This window comes from Falco rusticolus, chromosome 14, assembly GCF_015220075.1.
Source record: "Falco rusticolus isolate bFalRus1 chromosome 14, bFalRus1.pri, whole genome shotgun sequence".
In the NCBI taxonomy this organism is placed as follows: Eukaryota; Metazoa; Chordata; class Aves; order Falconiformes; family Falconidae; genus Falco; species Falco rusticolus.
Genome location: NC_051200.1, coordinates 336,499 through 356,877, shown reverse-complemented (window position 1 = coordinate 356,877; position 20,379 = coordinate 336,499). Strand labels below are relative to the sequence as shown.

General features: G+C 52.0%; 1 protein-coding gene across 1 annotated transcript in view; it reads left to right on the top strand.

Moving 5' to 3' along the window:
• The window catches only part of MID2 (midline 2), a 113,828-nt gene that overhangs the window by 56,878 nt on the left and 36,571 nt on the right, over positions 1-20,379 (top strand). The gene's annotated exons all lie outside the window — the stretch shown is intronic.

Here is a 20,379-nt window from a genome sequence, read left to right as displayed (position 1 = left end):
CTGCAGCCTCAGCCCCCCTGCGCCGGTGCGGGGCTCGACCCATCGGAGTCATCCCCGACAGTGTGCTGGCTGCGCCGCGGAGGTGCCTGGGCTTTGCTCTCCCCAGCTGTGCTGCTGGTGAACTTGCTCACCGGGGACTTGTGCAGCAGCCACGAGGCTGGCTGGTCTGGTGGGACTCATGGATGCAGGAGCTTTGTCAGCGCAGTGTCCGCTACACGTCTCTGGCAAAGTCTGCTGCAGCATCCCTCACGTTGATGGGGAAAAGAGGGTCCCCAAACAGCACTAAAGCTCTGGCCACAGAGGAACCCCAAAAAGCGCTGTCTGCCCCATTGCTTAGTGGTGGTTTTGGTGGGTTTAGGCATTTTGTTGGCTTTGGCAGCAGCAGAGCAGCAGTGAAGGAAAAAAGCAGGCAGAAGGAATGGGACACTAGTGCTTGCACAAAGAGTTAAAAGTCTTCTCCCAGCGTAACCCTGCTGAAGTCAGTGTGTTTACCCTGAGGCTGAGTTTGTACTGGTGTGCGTCTATCTCAACATCTCCAGCTCTGGGTTTAACAGTCTCACCGTGGCTTAACATAAGCAACAAATCAGCCAAAATAAGCCCCATCCTAGGCAGTTGGTTGGCGTGTTGTATCTGCTTCCAAGAGAAACCTGAGGGTTTGCATCCTTTTTCACACTTTGGCAGCACTCACTATGTGCCCTGCCAGCAAAAGCTTGGCTGGGCTGGCTGACCCATGGGCCTGGCTCCTGTCCCTGCAGCCAGGTGCTGGGGCGGGGGGTGCCAGCAGCATCCTCCAAGCTAGCACAGCTGAACAGCTCCTTCTCCCCGCGGCACGCGTGGAGCAAGACAGGGAGAAAACTCAGGGCAGGTTCTCTGTGAAATGGGGAATGGCTCGACTAAACATGGAGGTCTTGAATGTGCCCCTGGAGGCTTTCATGTGCTGGTACCAGAAGGGTGGAAAGGTTTATCCAGTGCAGGCAAGTCCTGCACAAAGCAGGGATTGGGGAGGAAGCTCTTTAGCCAGCAGCCTCCTTGGGCTTTACATGTGTGCCCCTTCTGCCCAACTCATCCTAGTTTTTCTGTCCAAATTTGTTCTCCTGCAAAGAGTGGCAAGGAGGAGAGACCTTACGCTGTAATGGTCGCCCTCCGGCCCATCCTTTGCTGGTGGCTGTGCTGCACTCCCTGCCAGCCCTTCCGCTTAACTAACGAAACAGCCTAACGGCACAAGGCAACTGCAGATGAAGTTAAGTCTCCCAATGGGCACGTTGTGCTTAATTGTTCCCATTTGTCACCGTCCTACCTTTGCACAGTGCTGGGATATGGGTTTCTAAATCAGCCTCGGGTTCTCTTTTTGCTCTGGTGGACAGGCACATAGCAAATGCTCTGATGCAAAAACATTTTCCTGCAGTGGCATGCAACGCCTTTCTTCATTTGTCTTCAGGCTATTAGGAGGGAAAATAGCTGGGTTCGTTTCCTTCAGACGAGCTGTTCGGTAAAGCGATGTAAATCTAAAGTGAACAAGACGGCAAGGGCTGCACAGGGACAGAGGCTTTAAGAACATCTCCGCCATCCTCTGGGTGTTCAAGCATGTCCTTGACTGGGGGAGACTGCACTGCCCAGTGCTGGCCTTGCCCTTCTGCCACCGTGTCCCACTCCGCGCCCGCTCTCCATCAGAATGCGCCGGAGCGCAGGGCTGGGGCTCCACGGAGGCATGGCGGGATGGGACGGCTGCTCAGCCGGTGGCCTGTCCAGCAGCAGCCCTGGCTCCAGGGGGGACAGGCGTGTACCTGCCTTGCTCAGCAGGTGCCCCCTCTGTGTTGTGCAGGGTTGGCAGCCACAGCCCCCTCCCTTGGCTGGGGGGTGCCCAGGGGAGCTGCTGCCATCTGGGCAGGAAGGAGCCTTGGCAAGGGGCAAGTCAAGCCCTTGGGAACGTTCTGCTGCTGCCTCTTACGGCCCCGGTGCCCGAGTGCTGACAAACAGTGGCAAGGTTTAGGGATGTCTTTCAAAGCCTGATACTGATGTTTTGTGACAATTAATCTTGCTATTTATATCAGTATAATTAGCTATGTTATTAATATTATCAAGGCGCCACAGTGCTAATTATATGTCTGCTTAACATGTGCTATCAGTGCTGTTTAAAATCCAATGTAATTCTGCTTGACATTATCCCTACCATTAGTGTTATTTGTTGTGTGCTGCGGAAGATAATTTGATGCTTCTAATTGCTGCGATACCCATTAGGCAAACTGTCCCCACTCAACCAAGCTTTTGAGAATGATGCCACCAAGTGGTGCAGCTTTCCTAGGGACATTTCCCTGTGCCGTCTTCCCCATTTTGGGGATCCCCTGCCCGTCAGGCTCTCCCTTGGAAGGAAGGGAGCCCTTGGAAAATCCTGCCACCAAAAATAAAGTAAGTAGATCTTTGCTCTGGGGTCTGTAGGAGCTCCTCTGGTCTTTTGTGTCCCCTTCTCCCCCTGCCAAGAGCTTGAGTATTTCAAATTGGCAGAGAAATACAGCTGAAATGTAGGAAACCTGACTTTAAGGAAACTTTTCCATCTTCTGTCCTACAGCACTGTCTACCAGCAGCACAGGGATTTTCTTTCTCTCCTGTCACGCAGCTGGCAGTTGCGTTTGATGGCCAGGCTGTATGAAGCAAAGACAATCCTCCCAACACCGGTTCTTCCTTAGGGGCACTGGCAAGGCAGAGTGGGCACTGGGAAGCTGGTGAGGGTTCCCGCTTGCGCCCGTCATGCCTTCCATCAGAGGGGTTTGTCACCACCTGCCATTTTTAAAGATCCTCTCCCACTGCTAAAAATAGGGGTTTGCAACTCTAAATATGGCGAAAGGTGCCTATACATCTATTTTGGGACCAAAGTAATGGTCTAAATATGCGGGTAGGTTTCTAGCCTGTCCCTGCTGTGGCTTCTCTGGTGCTGATGTGCTGTGGGAGTGATGCCCAGCTGCAGTGGGCACAGATGCTTGAGGTCCCTGCAAGTGCTCGTTGCAAGACTCTGAACTTTCTAATCCTTTTCCTTGCCCTGTGCACGTCTCCTGTGGCTTTACCTCTTTGGAAGCCGCGTGCCAGGAGGGCTCCTGGGGAAACCCAGGGCTTTCTCTCCCCTGCAAGCAGGCACCCTCATCTGGATGATGGTGACCTGAACGCCAGGTCCCACAAGCATCTCTGTCCAGCCCATCCATGCTGCCCACCCGTCTGACTCCCAGAGAAGGTTTTAAACTGGGATAAATCCTTCAGTATAGGGGCAGGTATAGAGATGCATTTTTTCACACCTGCTGTTCATGCCTCGGCCTGCTCTCCTCCCTCATCTGCAAACTCCCCTTACTTCTGCTGCAGAGACAGGGGGAAGGAAAAAAAAAAAGGCTGTTGAGTGTGCGCAAGAGTTGGAGCAATGGGGAATTAAAAACCATCTGCTTGAGCGTTTGATCATCTTGTTTGATCCTCAGAGCTGGGAGCTGAGTTTTTTAGGGCACACTGAGAGAGGGAAGGCACCAAACAGTAGGCTCTGTATTTTGTTATCATTCATTTGCTGCCCTCTTGGTGGCACCTCTCTAGCAGGAGACCCTGAAAGAGGGAGCAGGCATGAGGGTGAAAGGTTCTAAGAACAGGGGGCAGGAGCAGTTTGGGGCTGGAGGAGCAAATACTTAAACAGCATTGGGGATGTCTCTCCTGCCCTGTGCTGGGATGGGCTCTGACCTGTTGCGAGTGGGTGCCGGGAGGGTGGTCCCTTGGGCCAGTCATTCTGGTGCTTCTGACTGCTCAGCTTGGAGATGCTGAGCCCTGGTCATCATCGGTGGGATGTGCCCCAGGGGGGGTGGGATGGGTGCTGTGGCCCCACAGCAGGCAGCTCCTGCCCCCCTACAGCTGTATGACAGCACTTCGCTAGCTACAGTGTCTGGGATGGGCTCTGCTGTGGGCAGAGGTTTTCGGGGAGCTGTTTTGGGTTAGATCCCCCTCTGCCTCCCGCCTGGAGGGAGCTGTGTGCGTGGCCTGGGGATTGAAGCTCTGAGCCTGCTGGGCTTTCCTCATTGCTCAGCCCCTCCCCACCACTGGGTTGAGGCTGAGGTGCGATGGGGGACCCCAACCAAGCCACCAGTGTTCCCTTTGGCCTGCCTGGCAGCAGGGGGCTGGGGCAGAGGAGGGTGGGCAGCACATGTGGTGCCAGGGCTGCCTCTGCTCTGTGGTCCTGAGAGAGAGTGACATCTGGGTGCTTCTCTGGGGTCTTCTTCCCCTAGTGCAGGCAGGGAGGTTTCCTTCCCATTGGGTTTCTCTTTGAGCTCTTCCCCTCAGCATGAACCTGCCCTGTCCTTGGTCGTGGGCACCAAGTGCTAATGACCCTTCCCAGTGCTGTCCTCCTCCTAAGCCCTCCTTGCCTGTCTCCAGTGTTCGCTCCCTTCGGGCACGGACCCACCTGGTGCTCGGTACAGCTCTGCCTGGGTCAGACCCTAGCTGCACTCGGGTCCTGGCCGGCGGAACTGGCAGAAGCAAACCACAGGGAGAAGAGTTGAGTGCCTGTGCTGTGGTGGGTAGAAGTGCCGTGGCAATGAAGACCATAAAAGCCACCAGTGCAAGGAGGATGAGAGACAAAGTAAGTGCACAAAGTAGGACTAACAGGCAGGCCAGAGGATGAGCTGCTTGCAGGTATAATTTATGTGTTTTATTAGCAATTAATATTTTAGATTAAAATCACATTCTGCAGTGTTTTGGCTTAGTAAAGCTAAACTCTGGGTCGTGGTCATAACACAAGTCAAGCTCCCCTTGAATTGATTTCTCCCCTGTCATTTGTCATCGACTTCTGATGCTGTATCTTTCTCATCTCTGCAGAATTCAATACATTTTCTGCAATAATTTGTGATGCAGGAGCTTTAGCTTCACTTTCAAGCTAATTTTGTATTTGTAATTCAAAACATATCTCTCCGGTGTTTCGGTGTGAATTCTACTTCTAATTCTTTTTATGCATTTCACATTCAGTTTTGGAGCAGCTGAATCTAAATATTGATATGCAGACCAGGCAGCGAGGAGAAGTGGGTATAACAGGTATCTTCCTTGCAATTTTTCATTACTTTTTGCTTGAATTTTGCTAATATGGTTTGGGAGGTGTGATAGAAATTGAATGAAGTAATTAGTGAATCTTTGATAAAATGGTTATCTATCTGGGGAAAGTCACAAAGGGTCCTTTTTATTGTTGAATGGAAACCAAATGTTCCTTGCAAATGTATGAACCTTCCATGAATTTATCTCTAGCACTTTTCCTAAACTTTCTGGTGAGTGCTCGTTGAATTTCATCTCTTCATTTCTGCAACAGAAGCTTGATTGTGTATTAAGTGCAAATACAAACTTGTGTGAATTATGTGCCAAATTCCATATTTCTTTTTTGCAGTCTCAGATTGGGTGTTTAAGCTCTTCAGGTGATGTCATTAATTTGGAAAGGCTGTCAGACCTTTCGAAACTCAAGCCATGCATCGAGCCTTGTCTTGCAAATGGCCCGTGGGGTGATTTCTAGCTCCTTAGGATGCATCACACAGTCACTTCAGCTATCAGACTGTGTTTAAAATGCTGAAAAGAGCTGATAGAGTCCGCTGTGATTTCATATACTTACTTATTGCAACTTTTACTGAGGAAGGAATTGCAGGCACTGTGCTGTTTAATATTCAGTCATGAAAATGAAATAGGTATACTAATAATGCTTCTTCCCATATAACTGTATTCTCCAATTTTGAGAGAGTAAATGCAGGTGAGCTTTTGACTAATGAAGCTTTCTTGGTTATGAATCACATTGAGAGTGTCAGAAGATGAGGCGTGAAGGGTGTCTTCAGTCAGAGCAGCTCAGGATATGACAGGCAAAGCATCTGACCCTTTTGGTAGAACCCAGATGGTTCATGGGCACTGAAACACTCCTGGGGGATCTTCCAGCGAGAGGGCTGAGCCCAGGGCAGGACTGCAAGGGAGGGCAGAGGGAGGGTGGAAAACCTCATAGGAGTGAGTAGCCTGAGGGGTGGAGCTGGGTGTCTGTCTGATCTGGAGCTTCAGTTCTCCAAGGGTTTTAAAAAGTTCTTTATTTCTCACAATACTGCTGCTCTAACAACCCATACCACTCCTTTCTTTTTTTGTTTGTTTGTTTGTCAAGGGCACATTTTTTTCCCCTGTTACTCATAATTCACATTAGGACTTCCTGCATCTTCTCCATTAAAACTTCCATGTCTTCGGTGATGGTTGTGCCTTTCATGAAGGCTGTTTTCCATCTGCTCTGTTACAAATTTGGATGTTGTAGGAACAGGTTCCTGAGGGATGCTGAGCCCAGGCCTTTTGCATTGTCCTGCCCACACCTGCAGCCCACCCAAGCCATTGGGGTCCCACTTCACTGACTGCATTTGTGCCTTTGTAGACTTCCCACAGCTCCTCCTTAGATCTTCCCCACATGTTGTTCTTCCTCATAGTCAAAATTCATTTTAGTGATTTGTGTTTGAGGATATTTGTGGTCTGTATTTTTTTCCTTGGGGAACTTAAATGGCAAAAATATTTGTTGATGCTCTTAGTTAGTTTGTCCTCTTTGGGCTTTAATAATTGATCCCAAACATTATCAGTGATGCTTAGTCTCCTGCTATTCTGATGCTCCCAAGGAGCCTCAGATCAGTATTTGTCAGGCTTTTTTTTTCTGGAAATCTCACCTCTGCGTGATATTCTCACATACCCGTAGGAATATTCTTAAGGGCTTTTCATATCCATACCATTATCTGCAGCAAGAGTAGTTAACATAATTGCACTACCTACCATTAGTGAGCCCATGAAGACTCATGTTTGCTGGAGTTGATCTCCACCCACCTTCCCCTTCCCCAGCAGCTTCTAAGGACAACTTTTATGTTGTTCTTTGTCTTTGTGCCATGTATTTATATAAATCCTTCAAAGCATGCGTCTTCTATTCCACCAGTTGATTCTTCCATGAGGCTATACATATTTATGGGAAGGAGGCTGTGTTGTCTACCTTTTCTACTCTGAAAGGAGTTTTGTTCACTTTCGGCTTCAAAGCCAATGGTAATAGGGTACCGCTACCTGCCATCCTCCTCCTATTTCATGTCTGACAGTCCTGCCTCAGCTGTAAAACAGAGTGGCTTTGCAGGGTGTATTTTGTCATGGTCTGATCTGTTGTTGAGCTGCATTGCTGTTAGCTTTGTCCTCCAGTTATTCCTTTGCCTTTCTGAATGGGGTCCTCCAGATGCTCAGCATGTTCTTCATGTCTGAGGTTGTTAATCTGCTTTATAGGCTGTGATTTGTTGCAAGTCCTTTGAAGTCTCTGCCTTCCAAGGGTTGGTTGTGTGTAACTTCTGCCTAACCTTGATCCAAGTGTCAGGTGGGTTTCTGCCCCGTCCAGCTCGTGAGATGCTGCTGGTGTAGCTCTCTGGGCATGGGGCCATGGAAGCCTTCCACCTCACAGGGGTCTTGTGGACCCTTGGAGATCTGGCAGGCCCTGCAAAGCAGGATTTGTTGACCTCCGGTGTCTTTAAAGTGCTGAGTATCCCAAGGAGCAATCTGCACTGCTGCCAGCACACAAATGCTGCAGCCGTGTCTCCGGGAGGTGAAAGAAGCTTGTTCCCTTGCAGCCTCCAGAGAGTGATCAAGAAAAATCCTCAGGCTGTTGCTTTTCTGGTTAAATGAAGCTGGTTTTCTAGCAAGCTGTCAAATTTGTCATCTTATCACCTGCATGAGAGGGCAGGGAAGGGGACGGATGCTTGCTGGGGTGCCATGGCCACATGCTTCAGCGCCTGGAGGTCAGGGAGAGCGGGAATGGAGAAGGCACATAGTAAATCACTTGATTTTGAAGGTTCCCACCTTTTTGCTATAAAGCATTTTGCAGGGGTGTTTTCCTAATTGTGACTTGTTAAGGAGAAAAACTTTGAGATTATGTTCTGTTTTCCTAATTTTTAATCATTCTGAGTGGGTTTGTTCTTCCCAGGCTGGAATCTCATGTGTGGATATGCTTGCATCCAAGCCAGTCCATTGGATGTCCTGTCTCATCAGTGGAGAGAGGTGCTTCTGAGACACTCCTTTTTGATGTCTCACATTGGGAGATTGGTCTTCCGTTAATGATTTCTGCTTCCGACCATTACAGACTTGGGAAGCCCAAACACTTTGTTCAGCTGTAGAGTTTATGCTATAACTGCCCAAGTCCAGTGAGTTTGTTCCCACCCTTCCCTCCTGTCAGAATGGGTCCAAATTAAAATAAAATTTCCATTTCAGTCTATGGAAAACATTTGGTTTGGCCAAACCTTCTCCTACACCCTTGTCTCAAGCACATTGACCCAGTGCGCCATTGCAGGGAGAGCATTCAGCATTGTTGCCTAGGCTGCTTGCGCTTTCTGCCACGGTGACATGAAAGGACAATAAACTCAGTGAGCCCCGATGAAAACAAAGAGCTGCAGGAAGCCTTAAAAACGTTTCAAAGTCCCCAGTGTTCATCCGGGTCTGATAACACCTCCCTGAGCTACAAACAGGCGCTTGGCTGGAGCTTGGGGTGCTTTTCTGAAGATATGTGCAGGGGTGAGGTGGCTGGTGGGAACCAGCACTGGGCAGCCACGCTGTGCCCTGGCAGCTGCTCTGGTGGGATGCTCAGGTCCGGGGTCACTTGTGCAGCATGGAGGAAGAAACCTTGAAAGGACCGAAGGCTGAAGATTTCAGGTTGAAGGAGCAGGTGGACAAACACAGTGTCTTCTTTCTTTTCTTGGCCTCTCTCCTCAATTTTCATGGTTTCCTAACTGTGGCAGAATGAAACAGAGTAGTTATTAGTGGCTTATTTTTCTGACAGACAGGATTTCTCAGTGAAGCAGGGATGCAGGTGATGCTCAGTTCCCTTGGGGATGGCAGAGCTGCTTCCAGAGTTTCTCCCGAGATGAGCCCTGGGGATTTCTGGGGCTGGCGTGGGTGGACCATGCCTGCGGAGGGGCTGCTGGGGCTGCTGCCAGTTCCAACTCCTTTAGCACACCATAATCCATCCCTGTGCGTGGGCTCAGAGGTGGGGAGGATGGGGAGGTTGGTTCCCCAGCAGCCCTTCCACCCCTTGGGGTGCACAGCTGCTGGTGGTACCTACAGCGGAGCATTGGAAAATGACCTCTCTAGACCTCCTGGTGCTGATTTGCCACAAACTAGGAATGACTTGCCATTCTGGAAATTCCAGGAAAATTCCTGGACAAAGGCATTGCTTGGAGCAGTGGAAATCTTTTCCTTCTGCTGTCTTTTTAAAGGAATAAAAGCAGTGGAAGATACACAAATAAGCTCAGGACTCACTTTAGTTTGGGAATTTTTAGATCAAATGTAACAAAGTTAATAAGATGTCTGAAAATCACATTCTTTTAAGCTGAAAAGCACGCAGCCTGAACCGTCGAGTGAAGTCTTGGAGTATTTAAATAGGACAGCTCAAACAAGCAGATAGTGGTTAGATGGCTTCAGGAATAAAATCCGTCTTGTCACAGTTGGGATGAATTTAATAAAATATTTAAACAATTTTCAACACTGCTGCAACGACACAGAAAACTGTGATAATATCCAATAGTAGAAGAATTACTTTGAAAAGATTAAAGGATGTAAGCACTGAAGGACCTAAATAAGCCGTATGCATTTGTGCTGTGTTTTTGCAGAAGTGTTTGCTGAGGGAGCTCTGTAGTGCTTCGTTAGCTCCTTTTTGTGGCTGGATGATTTTAGGCTGGAAGGTGAGGGAAGCAGGGATATGGTCCAACCTTGAATGTGACCTGATCTCTGGGACCTTGCTGGGCACAGGGATGGAGCCCCTGGGGCTCCAGGCTCATCTCTGTGGTCAGGGTCAGCCCAAAAGTGGATCAGAGAGGCTTCTGTAGGTGCTGGGACCAACCTGACTGCACCAGAGCCAAGGTCTCCATGTTCCTCTGGCTGCACGGGTGGGTTTTTCATCCCACTCCACATTAGCGGGATGCGGGGATGCTCCTGGGAGTGCACCCACGTACTGCTGTGCTGTGCTGGCAGTGTGGCTCTTCTGTGGGTGATGTGCATGGCAGGGTGGCTTGGTGTTGCTCCAGGCTTCGTGTACAGCCTGGTCCCCAGGTTTGTCTCTTTGCCACTCACCGGCAAATCAAAGCTTTTTGGCATCACCAGTAACTTGTTCTTCTGATTTCTTGATTTATTTGTAACTTGTTAATGTTTTGGAGCTCTGTCACATTGCTGAGTTGGAGTGGCCAGAAAGGAACCCCATCTTGGTGGAGGCCAGCCCTCCACCATGGCAGCATCCTGGCAGGACCATCCTGACATCCAGAGAAGCAAATGCTCCAGGGTGGCTCCACTGCCCTGTTCAGCTGTAAACCTCAGGCACAAGCCACTCCCGAGCATCACTTCTGGTGAGTGTAGGGGGAACTGGGTGACAGCACAGATGCAGTCAGCTACCTTTGGGTGGATGAACGCCGCTGTGCATCCTCTGCCCATCTTACCGTCAAGCCAGCACGTCTCAGAGGGCTGACTGTGGAAGCAGGTTACTGTTAGCGTGTGCTTCTCAGGCCGTCTGATCTCCAGTACTGCCTGCAGTCTCCCTGGCTGGCAGGCGGCAGTTACCCCCGCCACCTCCTTGGCAACCAGTTAAGAGGGAGAGATACTGTGGTACTCCCGCATCGGTCAGGCAGCCCTGTGCTTCTGCGTGTGCCTTTTGGCACCTGGAGGATCTGGGGTCTTGGATGTGGGCTGCCAGATGCCCCAGCCCCTCTGTAGCCTGGAAGTGGCTGTCATGTAAGATCTGTTGCAAGATGCCTCTGTCAGTGATGAAGGACACAGAAGAGCGACCACCCAAAAAGCTGCTGTGCTGTGCCCTGCACTGACTTGTCACTGGCGTGAAGGAGACTGGCCTCTGCTGGAAGTGTATTGGGTGGAAGTGTGAGAGCTGAGCTGTCCTTTGGGCAGCTCCTGGTCTTCTCCTCCAGCTCCCAGGAGAAGGCACGCAGCCCGGGAGCTGCAGACTGCCCACAGCGCTGGAGAGCGTGCTGTGCCTCGGCAGGCTGGCCCTCCGTGCACTGTGCTCGCGCGGACTTGCTGCTAGAGCCCTTGCACCTCGTGGTGGCTTAGGGAGAAGGTTTGGTCACCCCGTAACAGGGAAGGGTGTCAGCTGGCTTGTTCTTGTCCTTTTCCTCATTTTACCCAGGAAAACAGGTCAATGTTTCTTGCCAGGGAACAGCTTGTTCCTTGGGAGATGTGTTTGTGTGGATGAGCTCCAGCAGCAAGAGGTTATCCATCACCAGCGAGCCATTCCTCTTCTCTCTGCGGTGAGGAGGAATACTCATGCCAAGAACTTGCAGGTGCAAGGGCTCTTACAGGATCTTTGCATTAAGGAATATTTTCAGAAGCAGAGCCCCTGTTTCTGTTACGTAGTGCAGGGAAAGAAAGAGCAAACAGGGGAAATGTGGAGTCCTAGAGGTGCACACTAAGCAGCCAGACAGCAAAACTTGCCAAAATGATGGTTCAGACCGAGTCTGCAACTAATCAGCAGCTTTGGCAAAATGACAACATTAAACTATTTCATGTGATTCTTTCCCCCCCTTGGAACTGTGTGGGATAGCTTTGATTTATAGGAGAATTAGTGTGCTCTCCCCACCCCGTTCCTCAGGTTGCCTTTCTGTAGGAGCAGAAACATTTTGTTGTGTTCTGGGGAAACGAGGCCAAAGAGCAGGTTTCTGGGAGGAGGTGAGCGTGACCCTGGGTTGCTGCCATTGACAGGCAGCAAGTTTTACCCATGGACATTTTCTTCCTCTCGTTTCTTAGCTGAGAAACCAGATGTACCTTAAGAAGACAAAAAGCTCGGTGTGTGTATGTGTGTGTTGGTAGATGTTGAAATTGCCGCTGTAGTTGAAGATGTGCTTCAGTTGTTTTCCCGTGGTACGTGAGCATGTGCCATGGGGATGCAGCGATGCTCAGGAGTGGTCCCAGACCTGGCAGCAGTAAAACCATGCAGAGATCTGGCCATTTGCCACATTTGGAGGGCTGAGAGGAGTGCATTGGGCTTCAGAAAGATGTGCCAGTGCAAGTACACAGCTGGATGTTTGTGGGAGGTGCTGTCCTCCTTGGTAGACAAGGACTGTCACTGGCAGAGGGCAGAGAGGGCCCTGACCAAGCTGCTGCACCCTGGGGGAAAGGTGCAGGAAATGCTTTGGAGCCTGCAAACCTTTGTAGCACGATATCCTGGGTCACGTCAGTGTTAAGGTCTCTTTTCCAGGAGCTTCCAGCCCCAAGAGCTGTGGAAGGCCGCAGCGATGCTGCCAATGGATGTGTCCGGGCTGTTGTGGGGAGATGGGTGGGGAGGGCATGCAGTGCGGGAGGGGCCACCTGGGGAAGGGAGAGAGGAGGTCAGGGGCCAGAGGAGGGAAACTGGCTCATGTGTTTGCGTGCCTGTCCCCTGCCCCAAGCACGACTCCTTTACACCTCATTACAGTGTCTCCGGGGCAGGTCCCAAGGGGAGAACCCAGAGGCCAGGGTTGTGCTGGCTGTTACCCCATGCAGGGATCCGCAGCCCTGGGTTGCCTCACTGGCATGGCAGACATGGGTGCTGCAGCCCTGCCAGGTTGGTATCACTCACCCAGGTTGCCAGGCTGCAGGGTTCGATTAAACAAAGGCAAGGGAAGCGCTCCTTCAGTTTATGGAAGGTCTTTCACCATGAGCAGGTGCCCCTTGGCAGCTCCAGCTGGCATCGGGGACAAGTGCTGGCTGTCCCTAGCATCCTCCCAAAAAGCCAAAGCCTTGCGCAGCACCAGCCCCACGTCTGGCGTGGGCCCCTCTGTCATGCAGCGTGGCTTTGCCAGGAGGACAAGATGTGCTTGCAGAAGCGGGTGGTGGTACAAATCTTGGAAGAGGTGAGCAGCTTCGCAGGGCAGCGGCTGCAGGACATGGCTTTCCCTGCAAGGTGTAAAGCTATCATGGCACTGGAGCTGCTTCAGCAGCACTGACGAGCATCGTCATACAAAGCTGACAGTGATACCAACCTGGGTGAGTGAAAATATGACATGTCCTTTCATTTTAAGTGCCTCCTTGCTCCAGCCGTGCAGGATTTTCCAGCTGCCTCAGTGGTCATGAACCACATCTGTGTAAATCGAACAGGCTTGCTATAGCTCTCCTTGCGAGCAATGCCGGCGCAATTTCCCTCCTCCCTCTCCTCCTGCCAGAGTTCAGAGCTCATTTGAAGCTGCGGGAGGAGAGGAATTTCCTGAGAATGATAAACAAGCCATTCTCATTGCCATGTCTTTGCTGCTGCAGAGGAGGCTTACCCACTCCCCTACCTCGGAGCCCCTAACTGTGGTGTCGTTAGTGGCCATGGGCTAGTGACAGGGCAGCAGGAGCACCTGGGCAGAGCGTGAGGAGAAACTCTTGCTGCTCCTCCTGCTTTCCTCCAGTCCCTGCCTGGAGGAGCTTTGTCTGTCGTCACCAGTATTTCTCCCATATCCTTCCTACGAGGGAGGGACAGCGTGGCTGACACATGCCGCTTTTTGAGTAAGCGCATCTGAGGCAGGAACCTCTTGCTCTGCTCAGCACCTCCCCTGGGCTGCAGACCCTTCCCACCCCTGCGGCCACTGGCATGAGGCTCGGGGCAGGTTGCAGGGGGCCACAGGTCTCCAACTTGGCCAACCTTTTGATGTTGCTGCTCTTCAGCTCGGTCAGGCATGTGACCACGTGCCTGCCTGCGTGTGCTGGGCAGGGAGCGCTTCCCTTCCTGCCGCTGGGGTGAGGGAATTTGGGCTCCAATGAAGACTTTTACCTTGATGTGTAGCCAGGCCCTGGGGGAGCTGCTGAGAAAATCACCTGCAGCACCGACGTCCAGAGAGTAAAACCCACAACAATTACGTGAAGGGTAAAAAAACCACCTTACTGTCTCCTTAGGTGATGGGTTTGGAGAAGCCTGGCTGCCTCCCCTTGGAGGAAGTGCGTTTCTCATTTAGAGGGAGCCTGACAAGAGGACACCTGGCAGCCTTTCTTTGGGAAGCGAGGGCTTGAGATCGGGGCAGGAGCATCCTGGGGAGGGGGGTCCCTGCCAGCACAGGCTTCTGCCCCCACGTGCCCCCGGCATGGCCTGGGCAGCACCGGCATGAGCTGGCGGAGGGTTGCCCCTTGGCTTGCAGGCTCCGACGGGCTGCGCTTGGCTTACAGCTAACTGGGACGTCTCCTGTTTCAGAGGCATCAGGCCATTTGATCACCCACTGGGCACTTTCTCCAGCCAGCATCTAGATGACTGTTCCCTGTCCCTCCTTCAGCCACAGGCTTGCACCCTCCGTGGCGAGAAGGTCTAGGTGTTACAAGCCAGTGGCCAAAGCAGCAGCGCTTGTCAGATACTGCTGAAATAAACCTGTATCACAATGGGTGACAGAGCTGCCTGCAGGAGCCGGGTGCTGCCTCCTCACCTGCCGTGCCGCTGGAGTCCGGCTGCGCTCGGCCGTGCCTGCACAGGGGCTTCGGAAACCTGTCGGGGAAAGGAGTGAAGCCCAAACCCTCATGGCCTTTGGGGGTCCGTGTGGTGTTTTCTCATCCTCAGCAGTGATCAGGAGCCCCACGGATGCACCAATGGAGGAAGCCATGCATGAGTGGCGGTGGGAAGGAGGAGTAAATAACGTGTTGCTGCTTTGGTGGTTGGGCAGATTTTTACACAGGGTTGTCTGCTCTCATTAGGCTGGTTTAGGAACATGCGGTAATGAAACGCTAGAGCTGCTGGGAACCTGCTGTGCCTGTAATGGTGTCCCATGGGGGGGTGGGGGTCTGGCAAAGCCTAGCCAGCTTGGGGAGGTGTTGCATTACAGACCCAGCGTGCTTCGTTATCTCTTGTGGGGCAGGATGGAAGAGGAGTTTGCTCCCTGTAATCAGATGAGTGCCAGCAATGCTGGTCAGCTCAGTGCAAAAGAAGATGCTCAAAAAGGGCCAGTAAAATGCAAATCCAGTATGTGCTCATTAGGCGGTGGCCCAACAAACAGCTGTGAATTTTACATTCAGTTAGCCCTGTTTACTTGGGGTTTTTCTTCTTTTATTTTTCTCTCATAAATTTAAATCCCCAAGGAACCACTAGATACAGTATGTGCTAGTGCAGTCCACATTGAAACGCCGCATGGAGGAGCACGTGTCTGTGGTCCTACCTGTCCTCCCTCTGCTCCCACATCCCCGCTCAGCCCAGCAAGGCTGCAGCTCCGGGCCCATTCCTTCCCCGCCTTTGTCTCCTTGCACACTGGAGCACGGCCACCGCAGTGGTGGATTTTCCCCATCGGAGCAGGATCCAGCCCCAGGTCTTGCTGGGCTGAGGTAACTGTGCTCACTGTGCGTGGGGTGAAGAGTGTGGGCTGGGGACCCCCCAGGACTCCAAGGCTGCTCCGGAGCCACTTTGAAGCCAGCGGGAAGGTGAGCGTAGAAAGAGCCGGGCAGGGTTTAGCCCTGATGAACAGGTTCAGAGCTGCTCTTAATTGCTCTGACTGGGCAGGGGACGTAGAGGGGGATGTTACAAGTTGTCTTTGCAGTGCCCTGAGTCACACCCTCGGGTGTATCCTCGCCTGTTGGTGACATGCTTCCCCTCGGCCCCTGTCCCCCTCTGTGTGGGTGGCTGGCTGGGGGGTGACTGCCCGCGCCCCTTTGCCCAGCTCGGGGCTCCTGCTGTAGAGCCTCTGCAGCACAATAAGAAACACTGTCAGAACGTCACCGTAACAAATCATTTGATTTTCTAGGTCAGCTCTGCTGGTTAGGGTGATACCAGGCACCAAAAGCTGGCAGTTTATTTCAGCTTTTACTCAGTATGTTTTGCTCCAAAGCGACTTAAAATGCATTAGTGTCACAAGGCGGGAGCGCGCGGAAGCCGCTTGGCAGCTCAAGTCGTGTCTTCCTGTCACTTGCCCTATTGTCTGGGGAAATGCTTTTAGCAAAGGCAGGCAGCTGACTTGCTTATCATATTTAGCTCTGGATTTATTTTTTTGATTTTTTTTTTTTTTCCTGGGGGATGAAAATTGATTATAAACATTGTCTCAGAGGGATGTGTCGCTGCCAGGGTTGACGGTGGTAACGGGTGGGTGAGTGGGCCCCATCCTCAGTGCTCTTGCTGCCCAGCGGGAGGGGAGATGGAGCGGGAGCACCTGCCGGCGTGGGAGCAGACCTGCCGTGGCTGTGGTGAAGAGCCAGCTCTGTGCTGCGCTCGCCAATTCATGGGTTTTCGGTTTGGCAGTGTGGAGGCAGCTGTCGTTAGGGGAGCTGGGAGGATGCTGCACAGCCACCCCGTCACCCTCCCTCCCCAAAATAACCTCAGAGGGAGGCAAACCAGGTCAGGACTGGTGCTGCTGGGAGCTGGCTGTGGCTGGCCCACGCCAGCTGCCGCTTCTGGGAAGCCACACTGGTGTTCCCAAGCCAGGCTGAATCAGTGCCCCTCATCCCTGCAAAGGCAGGGGTGCCTGGGGCAGAAGCTCAGTGCAAAGCAGCGTTTTGGTCAGGGGCAGGACATCCAGTGTTGTAGCTGCAGGATGCCATCAAGGACTTTAGCTGTGGTTTTAAAATCTGACCAGCTCCTGCAGGAGTGATCATGGCAGGCTCCAGATACCCTGGGCAACGTACTGGTGGCATCTGGCTTTCCTGTGCTGCTCCAGATTGGGGAGAGGACACCCAGAAGCAGTCCTGCCCCATGCTGGGAGACCTCACAGCACGTCCTCAGCTGCAGAGGGCTTGGCTGTGCATCCCCAGCCTGGCAGAAATCCCACACAGTGGCCGCAGGTGCCCTTCCCCTGCCTGCATCATGCTAGTGGAGGTGGTGAGTGGGGGGGAGGCATCCAGGGACCCGTGTTGGTGCCGCTTTGCAGCCTCAGTGGTTGGGGCTGGCATGCGGGGAAGCATTCTGCAGCCAGTTTGACTTCTGTGCGTGTGTGCATGCACATGTGTTTGTGATGGGCACATGGTTTGTGTTTGCGGTATGTGGAGGGAGCAGAGCAGGGACACGCGTCCTTTATTGAAAGCAATTATAAAGGAACAAGAGCAATGAAATAAGCCCTGAGTAAATCACTGAAAGTGAGCGCTCTCCAGTTTGGGCTGCCTTTGCATGAAGATAAATGTGGAAGGCTGGTCCTGGAATAAGGCAGAGCCAAATGACAGCCTCCTGTGCTGCTCGCCCATCCAAGCAGCTCTGGGGCTGGTTGCAAGTGAGTGTCAGCACACACCAGCAGCAGCAACCAGTAGCCTTTGCACTCCCGTGCCTAAAGCTTCCCCCAGTTCCCCCAGCTATAGGACACGTCAGGTCCTCCCGTCCCATGCCCAGGGGTTCCCACTGGGGGAGAGGACTGGAGGCTTGCGTGGCTCAAAGCACATGGGACTCGGAGCCCCATCATGTAGCAGCTCCGGCCACTCCGGCCACCAGGTCTGTGCGATGCTTCCGAGTGGGGACCCCTTCCCCTGCCAGCCTACTTGGGGCCCAAAGGCTGCTCTGCTCCTGTCTCCCAGTGGCCAGCTGTGTTTCCCAGTGTGGACCAGCTTCCAGATGGATGGGTGCAGTGGGGACCTGCCATGGAGCACGGCTCCCAGCAGCGCAGGGAGTGCAGGATGCAATCCTGCCAGGACAGGCAGGGTCATGTTTGGCAAAGCGCAGAGGACCAAAAGGAAGCCTAATATTTATAATTCCTAAAGTTGTCTTGAACCCTGAACCTTGATGCTATTTACAAACAGGAATAGAGAAATCCGTATTTAGATCAACTGCTTGTTTGATATTTGGAGAAAAAGGAAAATCAAGTTGCTGCTCATCATGCACACAACTAGATAAAATAACAACATCAGTGCTTGCACATCAGTACCATGTTATTCAGCTCCTTCAGTTGGGGGCCAAGTGTATTTATTTTGCAGCTGGTCACCTGTGGGCAAATGGGGTGCAGCTGCTGAGCTGCTTTGTCAAAGCTGCCAGAGCAGGTTTGGTCCTGGCAGGGTGCGCTGCAAACCATACAGCCGCAGCTGGCTCGGGCTGGGAAGGGCTTGGCTGCTTTCCCAGGGTGGCCTGTGCACTCTCCCTCTCTGGCCCTGCCATCCCCGGGCAAACGGGTTTCCATCGCCTGGGTGGCCCAGCCCCTTCATCTCCCTGAGCACCAATGACTTTTGCTGAAGGACATGGTGATGTTTCTTATCTCTTTTTCTCACTTCTCTCCCCAGCTGTAGAGATATCAATGATGCTGTATTTCAGGCCAGAAGGTGAATGTTTGGGGAAATATGAGCATGTTATAATGCAATTAAAAAACACCCCTACAATTGCTGTAATTTATATACTACCTACAAAATATCCAGCTGGTGTAATGAAAGCTTCTAGTATATTTTATTTGTTTCAGCAAATCAAACAGAAGGAAATGGTTCCATCTGCATTTTCATGCGCTGCACAAGGGTTTGCAGCCCTCCAAAACCAGGGAGCAGCAAGAGCGGGTGCTTGCTGCTGGAGCCAGTTAACACCAGTAGCATCAGCATCATGGCAGTGTCAGCCTGGGCTTGGCGAAGGGGTGGAGGCTCAGGGGCAGGTGTCGTGTGTGTTTATGGATGGGGGAGGAGTGATGCTGTCCCCTGGAAAACTTGGGATGCTGCAAATGTGTTTTGGACTTGTGTGCTTCAAAGTGTGTATCTCGAGCTCATCTCCCCTCCCTCTCCTCCCTGCCCTCCATCAACAGCCCTGGAACATTAAAGCAGATCGGTTGCAATTTCAAAGCTGCAACTTCAGTGCCATCGAGCTGGTGATGAGGAAGACAATTAGCAAGTTAAATGTTCAGTGCTTTAGTCAAATTATGTTTAATAATAGTGAGCTACAAGGGAAGAGGGTGGCAGGAACTGTTAGCAGCTGGCTGTTTCATTGTCGATACAACGTTGTTGTGCAAAGCACTTTCCACTTAATGCAGGCACCCTGGGTTTTATTTCGTTTTTCAGTCCTGTTTCTGTGTTCTGCTTCACCCGCCGATGGCTAGCAATTTTCAGGATTGCAAACAAGCTCAGAGTATTTTAGGAGCCAGTGGTTTTTCAGGAATGAATGCTTTGCCTGTGCTTCAAGACTATGATTCAAGTTCTCTTGGCTAACTAGCCCCCAAATTATCTGTGCGTGCAGAGAAGAGCCGTGTTTATGGGTCTGCCGGAGTCTTGATGAAAGCCTTGGACTGCAGTTTCTAGCCAAGGATGAATAAAACACCACAGGGATCCTCTTCCAGCCCTGAAGTTTAAAATATTAATATGATATCATTTTCCCAACAAGCGTTGCAACAGGTAGTGAGCACTTAGTTATAAAATATTTCCTCTTAGTGGAACCACATATTTTAATGGAAATGCGGTGTCACTGAAATTATTGATCTCCAAAAATATACGAGTCCACTGTGTGTCCACAGGTATCGAAATCTTTTCAAACGGGCTCTTTCTCCATGCTCTGCTGGATCCCGTTGTGCACCATGAATATTGCAGCCTGTGGGCACCAAAGCAGGTGATCACAGCCTGGGCAGTGATCCACTGGCAGCGATCCACTCCCAGGAGCAAAAGGCAGCGGAGCTGGGAAGGGAATCGCAGGCAGCTTGCGGCGGGGACCACAGCCTTCTCCCAGGGCTGTTTGTCTCCAGTACCAGCAGAGGATGAGGAGGGGAGAGCAGGGATGGAAAACAGCAGTTCGTTTGGAGCAGGCAGGCTTCCAGGCTGGCCATCAAGGCAGAATAGCTCTTCATACTCTTATAAAAAGGTGGGACCTGGTGGGAGGGAACGACTGGGCTCAGCCGGGTTTTGGCAGAGCTGGGCAGCCTGGCGGGAGCTGGGGAGGGGGTTGCCCTGCTGCCGGTGCAGGGCAAGCTGTGCCATGGCTCTGCTGGGCTGCCACGTTGGCCTCTCCACCTGTACCTCTTGCTCCGGCAGAGATGGTTTGCAAGGGAGGGAAGTCACTCTACTCTGATGGTTCGACAGGCTCTTGTTTGGCTTCCTTACCTTGTGCAAAACAAAACTGATGACAAAAATAGCCATGCTGGCTTCTTTCCTGGTAGAAACGTGGGGAGCATCACACTTAGTGTCTCCTGCCTTGTCAGAGGGTTCAGCAGCAGCTAGTGGTTTGAGAACATTTTTGAGAAACTTAGATATTCCTGATGTTTTTCTGGCTACCTGTAAAGTTTTCCAGGGAATAAAGGAGAAACAGCTTTGCGACAGGAACACAGCCCACCCCGGCTTCTCAAACCATCTCCAAAGGGGCAGATGCCCATGCTGTCACCTCCAGCTGGTGACATCCTCAGGGCCACCACAGTGCCGAGCCCAGTGGCTCCCCCCTCTCAGGCCAAGCCCTCACACAACTCACCCGTGTGGGCAGGAGCTTCCAAGTAACTCAGGAGCCTTTGCCCAAAGTTATTGAAGTTGTCGCTCCCTCAGGCACCATGTTGG